We start from the raw sequence: 20,028 nt of genomic DNA, 5'->3' as shown, positions 1-20,028 counted from the left end.
CTAAAATTTGTATAAAATCACAGAAGACACCAGATAGACAAAGCAATCCTGAGAAAGAAGAACAAAGCTGCAGATATCACAATCCCAGATTTCAAGATATATTACAAAGCTATGATAATCAAAACAGTATGGTACTGGCACAAAAATAAACACATAGATCAAGAGAACAGAATAGGTAGCCCAGAAATAAACCCATACTTATATGGTCAATTACTCTACTACAAAGGAGACAAGAATATATAATGGGAAAAAGACAGCCTCTTCAAATCGTGCTGGGAAAACTAAACAGCTACATAGAAAAGAATGAAACTGGGCACTTTCTTACACTGTGCACAAAAATAAACTCAAAATGGATTAAAGATCTAACTGTGAGACCTAAAGCCATTAAACTCCTAGAAGAAAAATCTAGGCAATAATTTCTTTGACACTGGCCATAGAAACACTTTCTAGGTATGTCTCCTCAGACAAGGGAAACCAAAGCAAAATAAAAAGCAAAGTAAAAACCATCAACAAAACAAAAAGGCAACCTACTGAATGGGAGAAGATATTTGCAAAAGATATATCCAGCAAGTGATTAATATCCAAAATATATAAAGAACTTATACAACTCAACAACAAAAAAACAAGCAAACCAATTAAAAAATGGCAGAGGACCTGAACAGACATTTTTCCAAAAAAGACATACAGAGGGCCAACATGCACATGAAAAGATACTCAACTTCACTCATTGTCAGGAAAATGCAAATCAAAACCACAATGAGGCATCACTTCACACCAGTCACAATAGCTAGTATCAAAAAGACAAGAAGTAACAATTGTTGGCAAGGATGAGTTAAAAAAAAAAAAGGTATTATTAGTGGGAATATAAATTGGTGCAACTACTATGCAAAACAGTATGGAGGTTTCTCAAAAAATTAAAAATAGAATTACCATATTATTCAGTAATTGCACTAGTGGGTATTTACCCAAAGAAAACAAAAAAAACACACTAATTTGGAACGATATATGCAACCCTATTTAATTAAAGCACTATTTACAATAGCCAAGGTATGGAAGTAACCCAAGTGTCCATCAACGGATGAATGGATAAAAAATATATGTCACACACACAAACACACACACACACAAACACACACACACACACACAAATGGAATATTATTCAGCCATTTTAAAGGATGAGCTCTTGCCTTTTGCAACAACATGGTTAGACCTAGAGGGTATAATGCTAAATGAAATACATCAATCAGAGAAAAACAAATACCATATGATATTATTCATATGTGTAATTTAAGAAACAAAACAAATGCATAAACAAAATAAGAGAAAAAGAGTGTTCTTTCATGGAGGACAGGAGGAAGTTGGGGAGGCTTGTTTTGAACAAAAGTCCATTGGAGGAGGAGCAAGAGGGCGGAGGAGTAGGAGACCTAAATTTCATGTGGTCCCAGGAATTCAGCTAGATAGCTATCAAACCATTCTGAACACCTACGAACTCAACAGATCGAAGAAAAGGATAGCAGCAACTCTCTGAACAGAAAAGCGACCACTTTCTGGAAGGTAGGACGTGCGGAGAAGTGAATCTGAGGCAATATTCGGGAAGATAGATGGCGGGGGAGAGAGCCACCGGAGGCCACTACTGGCAAGTGATAGAGCAGTGGAGCACAAAATAGGAACTTTTAGAAGTCTGCTCTGCTGAGGGACCTCACTCCAGTGGCTAAGCGTGGGGTGGAACCCTCACTGAGACAGTGTGGTCTCGGGACCCTCGGGGTCACAGAAAGACCAGGGGTGCCTGAGTGCGGCAGAGCTCCCAGGTATCGAAGCGGGGAAGCCGGCTGCAGAGACGGAGCCGAGGATTGGGCTCTCAGCTCGGGGTGGCCATAAACTGTGATCCACGGCACAGTCAGGCCACTGCTCCTGCAGCAGGGACCCAACAAGCTGCAGATCCAGGGAGATTCCCCTTCCTCCCCCGGGAGGAGCACTGCCGGAGTGCACCACAGGACTCTGCTGGGTTTGGAGACTCCACATGGGGTCGTGTGCCAGAGACAGAAATGCTCAGTCACAGGCCGGGTGAGCACGGAATGCGGCCGGAGACCGGGGAGACGGGAGTGATTGACTGCTTTTCTCTGGGGGCTTACTGAGCAGTGGGGCCATGAGCTCTCCGCTCCTCTGGGGTGGAGACTGGGAGGCCGCCATTTTCATACTCATCCTCCAAAGCTATGCGGAAAGCTTTCAGGGAAGAAAAGCTACCGATAGCAAACCTGAGTACATTACTTAGCCTGGCTCCTGACAAGGGCAGTGCAATTCCGCCTTCGGCAAAGACATTTCGGAACCACGGCAACAGGCCCCTCCCCCAGAAGACCAGCAAGAACAGCCCGCCAAGACCAAGTTTACTGATCAATGAGAACAGCAGAATGCCAACACTAGGGGAATACAGCACATAGAATTCATGGCTTTCCCCCCCTGATTCTTTAGTCTTTCAAAGTTAATTTTTTATATTTTCTTTATTTTTTCTTTTTCTATTTTTTTGAATTTTTCTTTTTCCCTTTTGCAACCAACATCTTATCAAACCCTTTTTTTAAATCTTTTTTATTTTTCATTTTTAGAGTCATATTCTATCCCTTCATTGTAGTTAACCTTATTTTTTATATACATGTAAGTTGTTCTCTCTTTAAAATTTTGCAATAAAGTTTCTTCTAACAGACCAAATATACCCTAAATCTCTAGTGTATGGCTTTGTTCTAGTCTCCTGCCTGATCACATCTCTCCCTTTTTTGTTGTTGTTGTTCTTTTTTAATTTCTCTTTTCTTTTTTCCACCAACTTCTTATCTTTTCAATTCCTTTTATAAAATCTTTTATAATTTTCATCTCTACAATCATATTCCATCCCTTCATATTTACCCTTATTTTTGTACATACATAAGTTTTTCTTTCTTTAAAATTTTGGGAGGCACTTTCTTCTAACAGACCAAAATACACCCAAAATCTAGTGTGTGGCACTGATCTATTCACCAGGCTAATCATATCTAATCATATTCTTTTTTTTTTCTTTCTTTCTTTTCCTTTCTTTTCCCCTTGGTTTCGGGTCTCCTCTGATATGTTTAGTGTATATTTTTCTGGGGTCGTTGTTACCCTGTTAGCATTTTGTTCTCTCATTCATTTATTCTTTTCTGGACAAAATGAAAAGATGAAAAAACTCACTTCAAAAAAAAAACAAGAGGCAGTACCGACTGCCAGGGACCTAATCAATAAGGACATTAGTAAGATGTTGGAACTAGAGTTCAGAATGACGATTCTAAAGATACTAACTGGGCTTGAAAAAAAGCATGGAAGATACTAGAGAATCCCTTTCTGGAGAAATAAAAGAACTAAATCTAACCAAGTCAAAATCAAAAACCTATTAATGAGGTGCAATCAAAAATGGAGGGTCTAACTGCTAGGATAAATGAGGCAGAAGAGAGAATTAGTGATATAGAAGACCAAATGGTGGAGAATAAAGAAGCTGAGAAAAAGAGAGATAAACAACTACTGGATCACGAGGGCAGAATTCGAGAGATAAGTGATATGATAAGACGAAACAATATTAGAATAATTGGGATCCCAGAAGAAGAAGAAAGAGAGACAGCTGCAGAAGGTATACTGGAGCAAATTATAGTGGAGAAATTCCCTAATTTGGGGAAGGAAACAGGCATCAAAATCCAGGAGGCACAGAGAACCCCCGTAAAAATCAATAAAAATAGGTCAACACCCCGACATCTAATAGTAAAATTTACAAGTCTCAGAGGTAAAGAGAAAATCCTGAAAGCAGCTCGGGACAAGAGGTCGGTAACCTACAATGGAAGAAACATTAGATTGGCAGCAGACCAATCCACAGAGACCTGGCAGGCCAGAAAGGAATGGCATGATATATTCAGAGCACTAAACGAGAAAAATATGCAGCCAAGAATACTATATCCAGCTAGGCTGTCACTGAAAATAGAAGGAGACATAAAAAGTTTCCAGGACAAACAAAAACTAAAAGAATTTGCAAACACCAAACCAGCCCTACAAGAAATATTGAAGGGTCCTCTAATCAAGGAGAGAACCTAAAAGTAACATAGACCAGAAAAGAATAGAGACAATATACAGTAACAGTCACCTTACAGGCAATACAATGGCACTAAATTCATATCTTTCAAAAGTTACTTTGAATGTAAATGGGCTAAATGCCCCAATCAAAAGACACAGGGAACAGATTAGATAAAAAAACAAGACCCATCGATATGCTGCCTGCAAGAGACTCATTTTAGACCCAAAGACACCCCCAGATTGAAAGTGAGGGGTTGGAAAACCATTTACCATGCTAATGGACATCAAAAGAAAGCTGGGGTGGCAATCCTTATATCAGACAAATTAGATTTTATACCAAAGACTATAATAAGAGATGAGGAAGGACACTATATCATACTTAAAGGGTCTATCCAATAAGAAGATCTAACAATTTTAAGTATCTATGCCCCTAACATAGGAGCAGCCAATTATATAAGCCAATTAATAACAAAAGCAAGGAAACACATCAACAACAATATAATATTAGTAGGGGACTTTAACATCCCCCTCACTGAAATGGACAGATCATCTAAGCAAAAGATCAACAAGGAAATAAAGGCTTTAAATGACACACTGGACCAAATGGACTTCACAGATATATTCGGAACATTCCATCCCAAAGCAACAGAATACACATTTTTCTCTAGTGCCCATGGAACATTCTCCAGAATAGATCACATCCTAGGTCACAAATCAGGTCTCAACCAGTACCAAAAGATTGGGATCATTCCCTGCATATTTTCAGACCACAATGCTTTGAAACTAGAACTCAATCACAAGAGGAAAGTCAGAAAGAACTCAAATACATGGAGGCTAAAGAGCATCCTACTAAAGAATGAATAGGTCAACCAGGAAATTAAAGAAGAATTTAAAAAAATTCATGAAAACCAATGAAAATGAAAACACAACTGTTCAAAATCATTGGGATGCAGCAAAGGTGGTCTTAAGACAAAAGTATATCACAATACAAGCCTTTCTCAAGAAACAAGAAAGGTCTCAAATACACAAGCTAACCCTACACCTAAAGGAGCTGGAGAAAGAACAGCAAATAAAGCCTAAACTCAGTAGGAGAAGAGAAATAATAGAGATCAGAGCAGAAATCAATGAAATAGAAACTAAAAGAACAGTAGAACAGATCAAAAAAACGAGGAGCTGGTTCTTTGAAAGAATTAACAAGATTGATAAACCCCTGGCCAGACTTATCAAAAAGAAAAGAGAAAGGACCCAAATAAAATCATGAATGAAAGAGGAGAGATCACAACCAAAACCAAAGAAATACAATTATAAGAACATATTATGCGCAATTATATGCCTGCAAATTAGATAATCTGGAAGAAATGGATGCATTCCTAGAGATGTATAAACTACCAAAACTGAACCAGGAAGAAATAAAAATCCTGAACAGACCCATAACCACTAAGGAAATTGAAGCAGTAATCAAAAATGTCCCAACAAACAATAGCCCAGGGCCAGATGGCTTCCCAGGGGAATTCTACCAAACATTTAAAGGAGAATTAATACCTATTCTTCTGAAACTGTTCCAAAAAATAGAAATGGAAGGAAAACTTCCAAACTCGTTTTATGAGGCCACCATTACCTTGATCCCAAAACCACATAAAGACCCCATCAAAAAGGAGAATTACAGACCAATATCCCTGATGAACATGGATGCAAAAATTCTCACCAAAATACTAGCCAATAGGATCCAAGAGTACATAAAGGCTTATTCACCATGATGAAGTGGGATTTATTACTGTGCTGCAAGGTTGGTTCAATACCCGCAAATCAATCAATGTGATACAATACATTAATGAAAAAAAAGATCAAGAACCATATGATCCTCTCAATAGATGCAGAAAAAGCATTTGACAAAGTACAGCATCCTTTCCTGATTAAAACTCTTCACAGTGTAGGGATAGAGGGTACATATCTCAATATCATAAAAGCCATCTATGAAAAATCCACAGCGAATATAATTCTCAATGGGGAAACTGAGAGCTTTTCCCCAAAGGTCAGGAACATGGCAGGGATGTCCACTATCACCACTGCTATTCAACATAGTATTAGAAGTCCTAGCCACAGCAATCAGACAACAAAAAGAAATAAAAGGCATCCAGATCGGCAAAGAAGAAGTCAAACTCTCATTCTTTGCAGATGATATGATACTTTATGTGGAAAACCCAAAAGACTCCACCCCAAAACTGCTAGAACTCATACAGGAATTCAGTCAAGTGGCAGGATATAAAATCAATGCACAGAAATCAGTGGCATTCCTATACACCAACAACAAGACAGAAGAAAGAGAAATTAAGGAGTCGATCCCATTTACAATTGCACCCAAAATAAGATACCTAGGCATAAATCCAACCAAAGAGGCAAAGAATCTGTACTCAGAAGACTATAGAATACTCATGAAAAAAATTGAGGAAGACACAAAGAAATGGAAAAACGTTCCATGCTCATGGATTGGAAGAACAAATATTGTGAAGATGTCAATGCTACCTAGAACAATCTACACATTCAATGCAATCCCTATCAAAATACCATCCACTTTTTTCAAAGAAATGGAACAAATAATCCTAAAATTTGTATGGAACCAGAAAAGACCCCGAATAGCCAGAGGAATGCTGAAAAAGAAAAGCAAAGCTGGTGGCATCACAATTCTGGACTTCAAGCTCTATTACAAAGCTGTCATCATCAAGACAGTATGGTACTGGCACAAAAACAGACACATAGATCAATGGAACACAATAGAAAGTGCGGAAATGGACCCTCAACTCTATGTGACTAATGTTTGACAAAGCAGGAAAGAATGTCCAATGGAAAAAAAGACAGTCTCTTCAACAAATGGTGTTGGGAAAATTGGACAGCCACATGCAGAAGAATGAAACTGGACCATTTCCTTACACCACACAAATAGACTCAAAATGGTTGATAGACCTAAATGTGAGACAGGAATCCATCAAAATCCTTGAGGAGAACACAAGCAGCAACCTCTTCAACCTCAGCCGCAGCAATGTCTTCCTAGAAACATCGCCAAAGGCAAGGGAAGCAAGGGCAAAAATGAACTATTGGGACTTCATCAAGATAAAAACCTTTTGCACAGCAAAGGAAACAGTCAACAAAACCAAAAGACAACTGACAAAATGGGAGAAGATATTTGCAAATGACATATCAGATAAAGGGCTAGTATCCAAAATCTATAAAGAACTTATCAAACTCAACACCCAAAGAACAAAGAATCCAATCAAGAAATGGGCAGAAGACATGAACAGACATTTTTCCAAAGAAGACATCCAAATGGCCAACAGACACATGAAAAAGTGCTCAACATCGCTCGGCATCAGGGAAATCCAAATCAAAACCTCAATGAGATACCACCTCACACCAGTCAGAATGGCTAAAATTAACAACTCGGGAAACGACAGATGTTGGGGAGGATGCAGAGAAAGGGGAACGCTCCTACACTGTTGGTGGGAATGCAAGCTGGTGCAGCCACTCTGGAAAAGTATGGAGGTTCCTCAAGAAGTTGAAAATAGAACTACCATATGACCCCCAGCAATTGCACTATTGGGTACTTACCCAAAGATCAAATGTAGTAATCCGAAGAGGCACCTGCACCCCAATGTTTATAGCAGCAATGTCCACAATAGCCAAACTATGGAAAGAGCCAAGATGGCCATCAACAGATGAATGGATAAAGAAGATGTGGTATATATATATATACACAATGGAATATTATACAGTCATCAAAAAAACAAAATCTTGCCATTTGCAATGACATGGACAGAACTAAAGGGTATTACGCTGAGTGAAATAAGTCAATCAGAGAAGGACAAGTATCATATGATCTCACTGATACGAGGAATTCTTAATCTCAGGAAGCAAAGTGAGGGTTGCTGGAGTGGTGGGGGGTGGGAGGGATGGGGTGGCTGGGTGATGGACACTGGGGAGGGTATGTGCTATGGTGAGCATTGTGACTTGTGTAAGACTGATGAATCACAGACCTGTACCTCTAAAACAAATAATACATTATATGTTAAAAAAAAATAAACAAAAGAAGATAGTAGTAAGGGAAAAATAAAGTTGGGCAAATCGGAGGGGGAGATGAACCACGAGAGACTATGGACTCTGAGAAACAAACTGAGGGTTTTAGAGGGGAGGGGTTGGGAGGATGGGTTAGCCTGGTGATGGGTATTAAGGAGGGCACGTATTGAATGGAGCACTGGGTGTTATACACAAACAATGAATCATGGAACACTACATCAAAAACTAATGATGTAATGTCTGGTGACTAACATAACATAATAAAATAAAATTAAAAAGAAAGAAAATAAGAGACAGACAAAAAACAACTGACTCTTAAATAGAGAAAACAAGCTGGTGGTTGCCAAAGGGAGGGTGGGTAGGGGGAGGGTAATATAGATAAAGGGGATCAAGAATATACTTATCTTGATAAAGTACTGACTAATGTATAGATTTGCTGAATTACTGTATCATGCACCTGAAACTAATATAACAATGTATATTAATTATACTTCAATTTAAATATAAATAAATAAACACAACTAATTTGTATACTGACATATGTGTCAACCCAAACAAATACAGGTGCTTTTTGACTAATACTTGACACTTGGGCACTTTGCGATGAATATTTAGGATTTCAAAATGACACGGTACCTGGCTGGCTCAGTCGGTAGAGCATGCAACTCTTGGTCTTCAGGTTGTGACTTCAAGCCCCACACAGGGCATGGAACCAACTTAAAAAAAATGACAATATCTTACGGTAATTTTTAAATCTCTGGACTATATATATAAGATCCTTTGTTTAAAGTTTTATAAACAAAGCATCTCCAGAGGAAGATAGCCAATTTGCTGATACATCTTAAAATTTTTTAATTTAACAAAAGCAGATATTTTATGAGAATTGTATTCAAATAGCCAAAGGACTGACCTGTAGTTGATAGCTGAGTTTAAATGTGGCATTTCCTCAAGATAAATTAGGTAAATTACTGGAAGGAATCTATCTCAATAAAGAAGTACTCTGTGTTTCCCTCCACTTAATATTATTCAATAATTCTCAATCACCTGGAGAATGAAATTCAAGATTCTTAGAGTGGCATATTGTGGCAGATTAATACCCCCATCCCAACATCCCTTCTAATGTGATTTTGCCACTTTCCCCATTTGGAGGCAGAGTCAACCTGCCCTCTTCTTAAATCTGGCCTGGCCTTAGTGATTTTCTTTCTTCTTCAAACTTTATGAATTCAATTTAAGAAACCACATGCTATATGCACAATTTTAATGCATTAACAGTATCTAACAGAATACAAGGGATTCATACGAGGATGCCATAGTCAAAACAGTAGCTCTTAGAGCAACAATCAAGAATCTCCATTGTTAGGCACTTAAAATGTAAGTGTACCAATTATGCAATCATTCTCCCTCCCTGGAACTGCAGTGAAACCAATGATGTTGGAATGGTGCAGGACTACCCTGGCATGGCTCAACCAAAAAGCATCAACAACAGAAATATGACTCATAAATGGTTAAAAGTACAAGAGGGATTATAGAAACTCACAAATTTCTAGGCTTACGGGATTGAAAGAAGAATTGATCTGTTCATCTTGCAGCACACAGATTTCAAACGCTCTTATTCTTTCTAGGAACAGTTTAAAAGAATTCTTAAAGAAGTTTATTTTTATTCCACTGATGTACAGAACAGCTACTAAATTTCTAGCCATTCTTATATTGTTATACAAAAGAAAATGTCTACGAAACTGTTTTTTTTAACAATTAGTCAACATTTAAGGGAAGTGTAAAATGTTGAATGTATGAGAATACACACAAAACAATTTAAATTAAAAAAATACATCTCTCTCACAATATAATTATCATAATGCTAACGAAGTCACATAATAGCATGATTGTGTAAAACAACTATTTTAACAGCAATCAATAATAGAATTAAAAATTAAAATATTTCAGTCCTAGAACATATTATTTAAATAATTATGTTTATTTAGCCACTGAATATATAAAAAGAAAATTGAGAAAGGGAAGCTATACAATTGTTAATAGATGTATGTGTATATTTCTCATTATCTATGAAGATCATGAAAGGTTCTGGAAGGCTTATTTAAATACTGTTTATATGAAACCAAATGATTTACTTTCACAGCGTCAACGGGATTTGAATATCACTTCTCTGCTAAATTTAATTCTTAGTATGCATCTGAACTCCACAAAAGCAACTTTAGTAATTTTACATCCTTTACCTTTTGACCATTAACTAAAGCTTAGTATAAATAATGAAATGTTTTAAATAATTTAAAATATTCTATATTGATCAAAACTACTTCCTAACAAAATTAAACAATCCTTGAGATTGTTTATATACTATTTATTTATATACTATTTAATTTTTTTGAAGATTTTATTTATTTATTTGAGAGAGAGAGAGAACGAGCAGTAAGGAGTGATAGAGGGAGACAGAGAGAGAAGCAGACTCCCTGCTTAGCAGGAAGCCCAATGTGGGGCTCAATCCCAGGACCTGGAGATCATGACCTGAGCCGACGGCAGATGATTAAGCGACTAAGCCACCCAGGCGCCCCATACTATTTAATTTTATTAGCAATGACAGCAGAATACCTGCAACTACATACAGAAATGAGCTGTAAGCAATGCAGATGAAGGCAACTGTTTAAACTTTACAAATTCAATTTAAGAAACCACATGGTATATGCACAATTTTAAAGCATTAATTTTTCATTATTTTTGGGTGGATTTTTCAAAAAGGTAAATTCGCTAAAAAATAACTGATTCTTTTAAAACAATGTAAACAGAAAAGACTAAATTATAGACCACTTGCTTGCAGGTGCAGGTCAAAGAAGGAAATGGAAAATGGCTGCTTAATTTCCTTCTTTTTAACAGAAGACCTTTCACCTACATAAATGTTTCTTGGGCTATTGAAAACAGAGTGCAAACAGCATGGAAAGGCAAAGAAGGAATTCCCATGTTAGTAGTAAGAGGAAGTCTAATTTTTTTTCTATGTTTAAATTAGGACAAAAAAACTCCAGCAAGATACTGGCTGAGAAAGACTACAACAATTTTAATATCACACAAACTGATGAGGAGGCATTAAAACTGAGTAAAGTACTGTGCAAACAAAAACAAAACAAAAACAAAACAAAAAGAAATACTATAAAGATAGTTTTACTCACTCTTAGAGGGGAAAAATTTTAAAAAAAAAAAGCCTGGTAGACCTTTAACAATAACTGATAAAGATTAATTCTCAAGGCAGCTGGGTGAATCAGTCTGTGAAGCAACCAACTCTTGGTTTCAGCTCAGGTCATGATTTCAGAGTCTTGAGATCAAGCCCCACATTGGGCTCCATGCTCAGCAGGGAGTCTGCTTCCCCTCTCCCTCTTCGTTTGACCCTCCCCCTGCTTACACTTTCTCTCTTTCTCTCTCTCTCTCAAATAAATAAATCTTTTTTAAAAAAAGATTCTCAATGTGTATACCAAAAAAAAATTTTTTAAACAATAAACAAACACAATGAAGTTAATCATTCGGAGAAATTTAGTTTGGAGGGAAGTCCTGAGGATTCAATCGGCCCCAAAATAAAGGAAAAGTGAACTTCAAAATGTAATATCATACTCACTGAAAATATAAGTGATTGTACATTCCATTATTCTTAAATAAAATTAGAACTACTTTAAAGTCCCAATGTCTAGATGAATGGAAAAGCCGGCATTGTGATGTGATGTGATGTGATGTTATATATTATATTATATTATATTATATTATATTATATTATATTATATTATATTTCTTAAAGGTTGAGGGTTTTTTGCATCATGAACCCCTCAGGTAGTCAGGACATATGCAGTTCAAAGAGATGCATGGCCAGACTTCCACTCCATGCAAGAGAAGGTGATATGGTTTATCACCTCCTTAACCTTAGAGCTGGATACTATTGGATTCTGCCCCTCCACTGTCTGCCCCACTCTGCTGCTCACTGCTGAAATTTGGTTTCTTTTGTCCAGATCCCTAACTACTTTGAAGAGGGTGCTCCCTTGTGCTAGGTTTGGCTCTGAGTTTCCCCCACTTCAGCCACCTAGTAGTGTCTGCTCCTTTCCGTATCCACACAGCTACCTGTTTCCGTAGATCATCCTTTATAACTTCTTTATACAGTGAAGGGAGGCAATAAAGGAATAGAAGACTCTTTCCAAATAGTCACTGTAATAGGCCCCATTTCTTTTTTTTTTTTTTTTTAAGATTTTTTATTTATTTATTTGACGTAGAGAGAGACAGCGAGAGAGGGAACACAAGCAGGGGAGGTGGGAGAGGGAGAAGCAGGCTTCCCGCTGAGCTGGGAGCCCGATGCGGGGCTCGATCCCAGGACCTTGAGATCATGACCTGAGCCGAAGGCAGTCGCTTAACCAACTGAGCCACCCAGGCGCCCCAGGCCCCATTTCTTATGTATAAGTAGCCCTCTGGGCATCTTTTGGAAGGACAAAAAAAAATAAGACCTGAAATTTGTCAAGCAAATATTTTCATTTATTGTCAATACAAAGCCTAACAAAAACAACACATAAGTAAGAAAAATCAACTACTTTGTCATAAATGATTAAATACTTAAAGCAGGGTCATGTGGCAAATAATTTTATCCTCTGTGTCTGTAAAAGGATATCTATAGGTATCATAGGTTTTTTGGAAACAAACTGCAGGTAAAGACTTTGACAGTGTTAATTAAGCACTTTAAAAAAAAACAATAATGAAAAATTTAGAGTCCCTGTAATTTTTTCAAAATCAGTTAAAAATCAGTGGATAATCAAACACAGATTGCAAATATTCCTGGACCTTTTAACTGCCGAATATTTAATGAGATACAAAGAAAGTATTGTGCCTATCATTTATCAATTTACATGAGTCATTAGAAATCACATAAGCAGCTGTGGTTCACGAAAAATGCATTTCCATACATGAGAAGATAGGTAGTAATTACAGTGAATAAATGAATAAATGTCATCATCTAACTAAATGTGACAGATTGACTAATTAGAAAGATATCATTAAAGTATTCCTAAATTCCAGAAGTAGTAATAAAATAGTCTTCATACACATCTCACAGAGACTTGTGAAAATAGAAAATACATTACAGCAAGTACTCCCAAGCATATGTTCGTGGGACACCAGATCCATAGATATTAACAGTGGTGCCATGAAAACAGGACCGCTTTTAGTCCAACAAGTTTAGGAAGACTGAAATAAGCAAAATTAAAAAGGTTCATTTCCAAGTTCACTGTGAATCACCAAACAGGGTTATTTCATTTTTGACATGTGTTTAAACCAAAAATTTCTATTTCTACATAATATCTTTAAAAAATTACTATTCAACTGAATGCTGCTTTGGAAATATTTTGTTTAATGTTTCTTAGAAAGCACAATAAAAATAATGAGTTGGCCGTTATACTCCTTAAACTGTATACTGATCTCCCTGAATAGTAATATGAAGTAGATTATAAAATGGTAATCTGCTCAACAGCTGGAACTACTATGATAATTTTCAGTAAGTTATGTTTCAAAACTTAGCATTCCTCGTTAGATATTCTTTCCTCCTATCTACATAAATTTTGCTTAATTTTCACGACTCAAAAAAAGTTTTACATATTCTATATACCTCCATTCTTGTTTGATCTAAACTTTCTTTGAACCACTGGAATGCCAATCTTATCGAGCAAGTCCAATAGAGCAGCCAATGGCCATATATGGCTATGGGCACTTTAAATGTGGCCAGTGCAAGCTGAGATGTGTGTAAGTGTAAACACACAATGATTTCAAAGATTTGGTTTTAAAAAACATGTCTCAGTAGAAATAATACTTCAGATATAAGTTAAATAAATTTATTATTAAAGTTAATTCCACCTGTTTCTTTTTTAAATATGGCTACTAGAGAACTTAAAATCACATACGTAGTTTGCATTATACTTCTATTGAACAACTCAAATCTGTACCACCCATTCTTTCAATTATATAATATTCTGTGCTAATTATATAATAACTTCAGCTAATTTCTTTTCCTTATCTCTACAGCATGCTTCTTTGGAGCAGGTGCCCACAATCTATACAGAACCTAGAAAAGTTTAATATGAATACACATAAATTTGCTTTGATTTATTACATCAAGTATATGTTGAATAATTTATTTTAATTAGTAAGTTAGTTCTGAAATTAGAGTTTACTTTGTATATTTACTTAAGAATAGTAAGTGAGTGGCATAGCCAAAGCTGTTCCTGCAACTCTCAAACACATCATGTACCCTTAAGAACTGACATGTTGAGGGGCGCCTGGGTGGCTCAGTTGTTAAGCGTCTGCCTTCGGCTCAGGTCATGGTCCCAGGGTCCTGGGATCGAGCCCCACATCGGGCTCCCTGCTTGGCGGGAAGCCTGCTTCTCCCTCTTCCACTCCCCTCGCTTGTGTTCCCTCTCTCACTGTGTCTCTCTCTGTCAAATAAATAAAATCTTAAAAAAAAAAAAAAAAAGAACTGACATGTTGAGAAAAATTGAGGGATTTTTGTGAAATCTCTTTCTCACATTCCCAGACAGGGTATGGAGGGAGTTACAGACTCTTATTTCTAAACCTTTTACTCATTTGAAGTAAAAATTTTAGTATAAATGTTAAATTAAAATTGCTGATTTTCCCCACAGACTGTGAAATTCTAATATTTCTTATTTATTTCTATATTTATAGAAAGCACAATCATACATGGCATGCAGTAGGAGCTACATAAATAGTGAAACAATAATCCTCAACGAAGAAAAGTCAACTGTACTTAGGATGTTAGATAAGTAAATTCATTTTATATGGTCTCTTGGTAATATAGTACCACATAGACTATACATTCAGGGATCATTTCTATAGTTCGGTAATATAGTACCACGTAAAAAAATTCCTTCCCAAGTTTTTATTAATGCACTTAGCAATATTTAAACTAATAATAAACTGCAATCATACTTGTTTCCTAAGGAATTACCATAACTATGTAGCAATAAGTGTTGAAGGTTCTAGAGTGCCCTTTGTTTGTAAGCAAAGTGGGCTTCCCTGCTGATCATATGATTTTCTAGTTGCTGGAAGAATCCTGAAATTTAAAAAGACCTCAGATAAGTATCAAGACATTTGTATACCCACTTATTCTGGTTTAAAGTATTACAAGTTCCTTTGTAAACAGTGATATGATATCTAGAAAAAATAATATGGTTAGCCATTATCAATTATATAATCCTCAACAGAATTTAGGGGGGCAGTGTCAGAAGGAATTAAATATGGGGTAAGGAGGTTCTGTTTACTTTGAGAAAATATTTAGGTGTGGGATGGTCCTAGACATGGACTGTGAGACGGAGATACCACAATATGGGATGGTCCTAGACACGGACTGTGAGACGGAGATACCACAATATGCCATCATGGCTTCATCCGTGTGGGGACTGAGTGCTGGGAATCAGGCTATACCCGCAATCAGGACGTGTGTGTGTGTGTGTGTGTGTGTGTCAAGGTGGGGGCGCAGGGGAAGAGTTAGTAACATAATGGGAAAAATTCTGCATTGAAGTCAGACACCATGAATTTGAACCTAACTCTTCCACTTACTTACTATGTGATATCGGGCAAATTACTTACGTGAAGCTAGGATTGTTTTCCTGTAAGAAGTAAATCTCACATCAAGGTTTATAAGCATTAGAAATAATATATGTAAGGAGACCATAACATCAAGATTTTCAACATAGGGTAATTATTATGATTGCTATAAACAAATGTGAAAAAAATAAAAATCAACTGCAACCCAAGCTCAAAAATTTTACAGATGCTAGGACTTGATGATCCTATGGTTCTGAAAACATTCTGCCTTGCTATTGCTTTTAATTTTTTAAAAATAAAACTCAAAACAATTACATCCCATTATATGAGAAAGAGGAAACTGTAGCAACATTGTGAGGGGTCTACTCTGTGGCTAATACACACATACAAATTCAAAAAGTGCCATGCTCCAAAACTATCACTGTTTTTAAAAACGAAAATGAACAATTCTAACAGTTTTCAAGAGCAAAGCAACTTGGGTATGGGAAAAACACAAAGAGGACTTTCATTTATTTTTTTAAAGATTTTATTTATTTATTTGATAGAGAGAGACACAGTGAGAGAGGGAACACAAGCAGGGGGAGTGGGAGAGGGAGAAGCAGGCTTCCCGCGGAGTAGGGAGCCCGATGCGGGGCTCGATCCCAGGACCCTGGGATCATGACCTGAGCCGAAGGCAGATGCTTAACGACTGAGCCACCCAGGCACCCCAAGAGGACTTTCATTTATATAGGAGCCGAGAATATTCCAAACTAGACAAAATGTAGTGTCTTATACCAACTCAATCTTTATGTTTGACAAAGAATAGATACTAGTAGTTAAGATTCTTGGAAACCAAAGCCTTGCCTACTATCATTTAGTATATTTGAAATTATTTCAGTGTTTAAGAGAAAGTATCGTACCAAAAGAATTAAGCACTGATTCCCCAAAGTCTCCCTCACACATTTTATTTGTTGTTGTTGAATCAGTTTTACTTTTCTTCAGAAAAGAGGGAAAGGAAAGGGCTGGAAAAGCTAGTTATGCACAGCTGGATTTGCATAAATTTTTTAATTATAAAATAATCTGTTCTATTGGGACACCTGGGTGGCTTAGTGAGTTAAGTATCCTACACTTGATTTTAGCTCAGGTCATGATCTCACAGTCATGAGATCAAGCCCTGCTGGGCATGGAGCCCGCTTAAGATTCTCTCTCTCCCTCTGCCTCTGCCCCACCCTCCCCTCTCATTAAAAAAAATCTGTCCTATTACATAGTTAGAAAAATTGTTTCATTTCAACAAATTATTATCATGGTAGCACTTACAGTGACTTTTATCAGACTGAGGTTAGATAACACTTTGGGGGAAAACAAAAGGAATAACTGAATGATTAAACAGGATTTTCAGCAAATATTACCATAGCTTTTAGGTGTTCCTTATTTGAAGAAAAGGAAAATAACAAGTAGAAGTCTAATGCAGTCTCTCAATTAATTCTTCTGATCTAATATTAACAAAATATTAAAATATTTATGGATTTGGCTCATGATATTTTGATTAAGTTTTCTGTCACAGTTTTCTTTTCTAAGTATTTTAAGTTTAGAAATCTCGGAAAAGAAAATCAAAACTACAAACATATTTCAGAATCAATATTTGTAAACGTAAAGATTGCTTTCAGAAGACACAGAAATGGGTTCCTTACCAAAGCTCAAGACTATCTCTGAATTTCTGTGTATCACATACTCTCAGGAAACTTAAAGGTAGATAGAGATTAGTAAAAAGACCAACAATTTGTTCTTTCACAAATGAAAGAGAAGTCTTGAAAAAAATTGGTTTAAAGTTGTAACCAAACTAAAGATAACCTAAAGATAGTCACAATAAGTGGAAAAATCAGAATCATCTAAAAGATTCAAGGCATTTATGCTAGTAAAACTATCCTGTTCATGCAAAGCATTGTGGACAGATATTTCTGAAAAGAATCTATTGGTTCTTCATTTTTTCCAAAGAAGTCCTTTTTGGACTGATGGGTTTGTACATTACCATCAAAAGGTGTCTTACATGATTGATTTTAAAGAGTTCTTTTGAAATTTAAAGGTCAGTAAGAATCTCTTTTAGCACTGACTGTGGACGGTGAATTGAAGTTTTCTGCAAAAGCCGAATCTTTCTAGAGTTGAAATTCACCAAGATAAAGTTCACTGCAATTTCAAGCTAGACTCAATATAAGGCTCGATTTGCAACAGCAAGGGTCAAAAATAATTTGTGGTATAGAGTTGTTTGTTTTTTATATCTGTTTCTATTTATGACAGCACCAAACCTATCTATTACAGTAACTCATCTTTCACTGTTTCCCCTAAAAAAAAGTTACTTCAAATATTCAAATACTTTATATACTATTGCTTGAACAATTGAATGTATAAGAGTGGGCTAAAATTACTTATTTAAAGCTTCCCTTTTATTAAATTGTGGCAGATATGGCTATAAGTTATTTTAAAAGACATACACCTAAAATCTGGCTAAAAGTTACTTGATTTGGATAGTTTATTGATAATTTTAAGGCAATTATGTAGACAATGCAAGCAGAGTTCTTTATTTCAACCTTTCCTGTTTTTTTTTTTTTTTTTATTGGAGTTGACATACAATATTATGTTAGTTTCAGGTGTATAAAATAGTGATTCAACAATTATATATATTACAAAATGCTCACCACAGTAAGTGTAGTTACCGTCTGTCACCATACAGAGCTATTTCAGTATCACTGACTATATATGCTGTGCTTTTCATCCTGGTGACTTACTATTTTATAACTGTAAGTTCGTACCTCTAAATCTCCTTCACCCATTTTACCCATCCCTCCATCCCTCCACCCCCTCTAGCAACCAACAGCCCATTCTCTCTATTTATGAGTGTGTTCCTGGGTTGTTGTTGTTTGTTCATTTGTTTTTTTTTTTTTACTTTCCATATGTAAATGAAATCATATGTCATTTGTCTTTGATTCATTTCACTAAGGATAATACCCTCTAATATAATGACCATCCATATTGTCACAAATGGCAAGATTGCATTCTTTTTTATGGCTAAATAACAGTCCATTGTGTGTATATACCACATCTTCTTTATCTATTCATCTATTGATGGACATTTCAGCTGCTTCCATATTTTGGCTTATTACTGCAACAAACACGGGGTGCATGTATCTTTTCTAATTAGTTCTCGTTTTCTTCAGGTAAATATCCCATTGTAGTGGAATTACTGGATATTATGTTATTTCTGTTTTTTTTTTTTTTTTTTTCAGGAACCTCCAGTGTTTTCCAAAGTGGCTGCACCACAGTTACATTCCCACCAACAGTGCACAAGAGTACCCTTTACTCCACATCCTCACCAATGTATGTCATTTTTATCTTTTTGATACTTGACATTTTAATTGGTATGAAGTGATATTTCACTGTGGTTTTGATTTTCATTTCCCTGATAATTAGTAATATTAATCAACTTTCCATGTGTCTGTTGGTCATCTGTATGTCTTCTTTGGAAAAATATCTATTCAGTTCCTCAGCCAATTTTAATCAGATTATTTGTGGGGGTTTCTGATGCTGGGTCCTTTACATATTTTGAATACTAACCCCTTATGAGATATACCATTTGCAAATATCTTCTCCCATTCAAGTTGCCTTTCGTTTTATTGATAACTTCCTTTGCTGTGCAGAAGCTTTTTAGTTTGATGTATTCTCAAACGTTTATTTTTGCTTTTCTTTTCCTTGCCTGGAGAGACAAAAAAATACTGCTAAGGCTGACGCCCAAGAGTTTACTGCCTATGTATTCTAGGAGTTTTATGATTTCAGGTCTTACATTTAGGTCTTTAATCTATTTTAAGTTTATATTTGTGTATGCTCTAAGAAAGCAGTCCAGTTTCATTCTTTTGCATGTAGCTGTCCAGTTTTTCCATCACCATTTATTGAAGAGGCTGTCTTTTCCCTACTGTTATATTCTTGCCTCCTTTGTCAGATTGACCATATAGACATTAATCTTCCCTGTATTTTATGTGGAAACATTTCCTACATTCTTAAAACCCACAGAAGAACACAGTACACTTCGAAAAACTATTTCTAGATTTTCTTCAGAAGAGTAACCAAGTTACTAAGATTATCCTAAGACTATAATAATTATTGCCTCTTATGCTATATATAAGTGTTTTTCTGCTCTGTTCTTGGATTAGTTAATAAGGTCAGAGCTTCCAAGTTTTGTTTTATTTTCAGTATCTGAAAAACAAAGTGTGCTTTATTTAAACAATCTATTAAACTTTGACTTTCCAGTTATCCACAGGGATTGACAGGTCATA

General features: G+C 36.2%; 1 protein-coding gene across 1 annotated transcript in view; it reads right to left on the bottom strand.

Annotated features, from left to right (window-relative positions):
- Positions 1–20,028, bottom strand: part of CCSER1 (coiled-coil serine rich protein 1) — a 1,392,827-nt gene that overhangs the window by 1,313,940 nt on the left and 58,859 nt on the right. The window lies entirely within an intron of this gene.

The sequence above is a fragment of the Halichoerus grypus genome, chromosome 3, assembly GCF_964656455.1.
Source record: "Halichoerus grypus chromosome 3, mHalGry1.hap1.1, whole genome shotgun sequence".
Taxonomy (NCBI): domain Eukaryota; kingdom Metazoa; phylum Chordata; class Mammalia; order Carnivora; family Phocidae; genus Halichoerus; species Halichoerus grypus.
The sequence above is the reverse complement of the archived record's forward strand: the minus strand, read 5'-3'. Positions and strand labels throughout refer to the sequence as shown.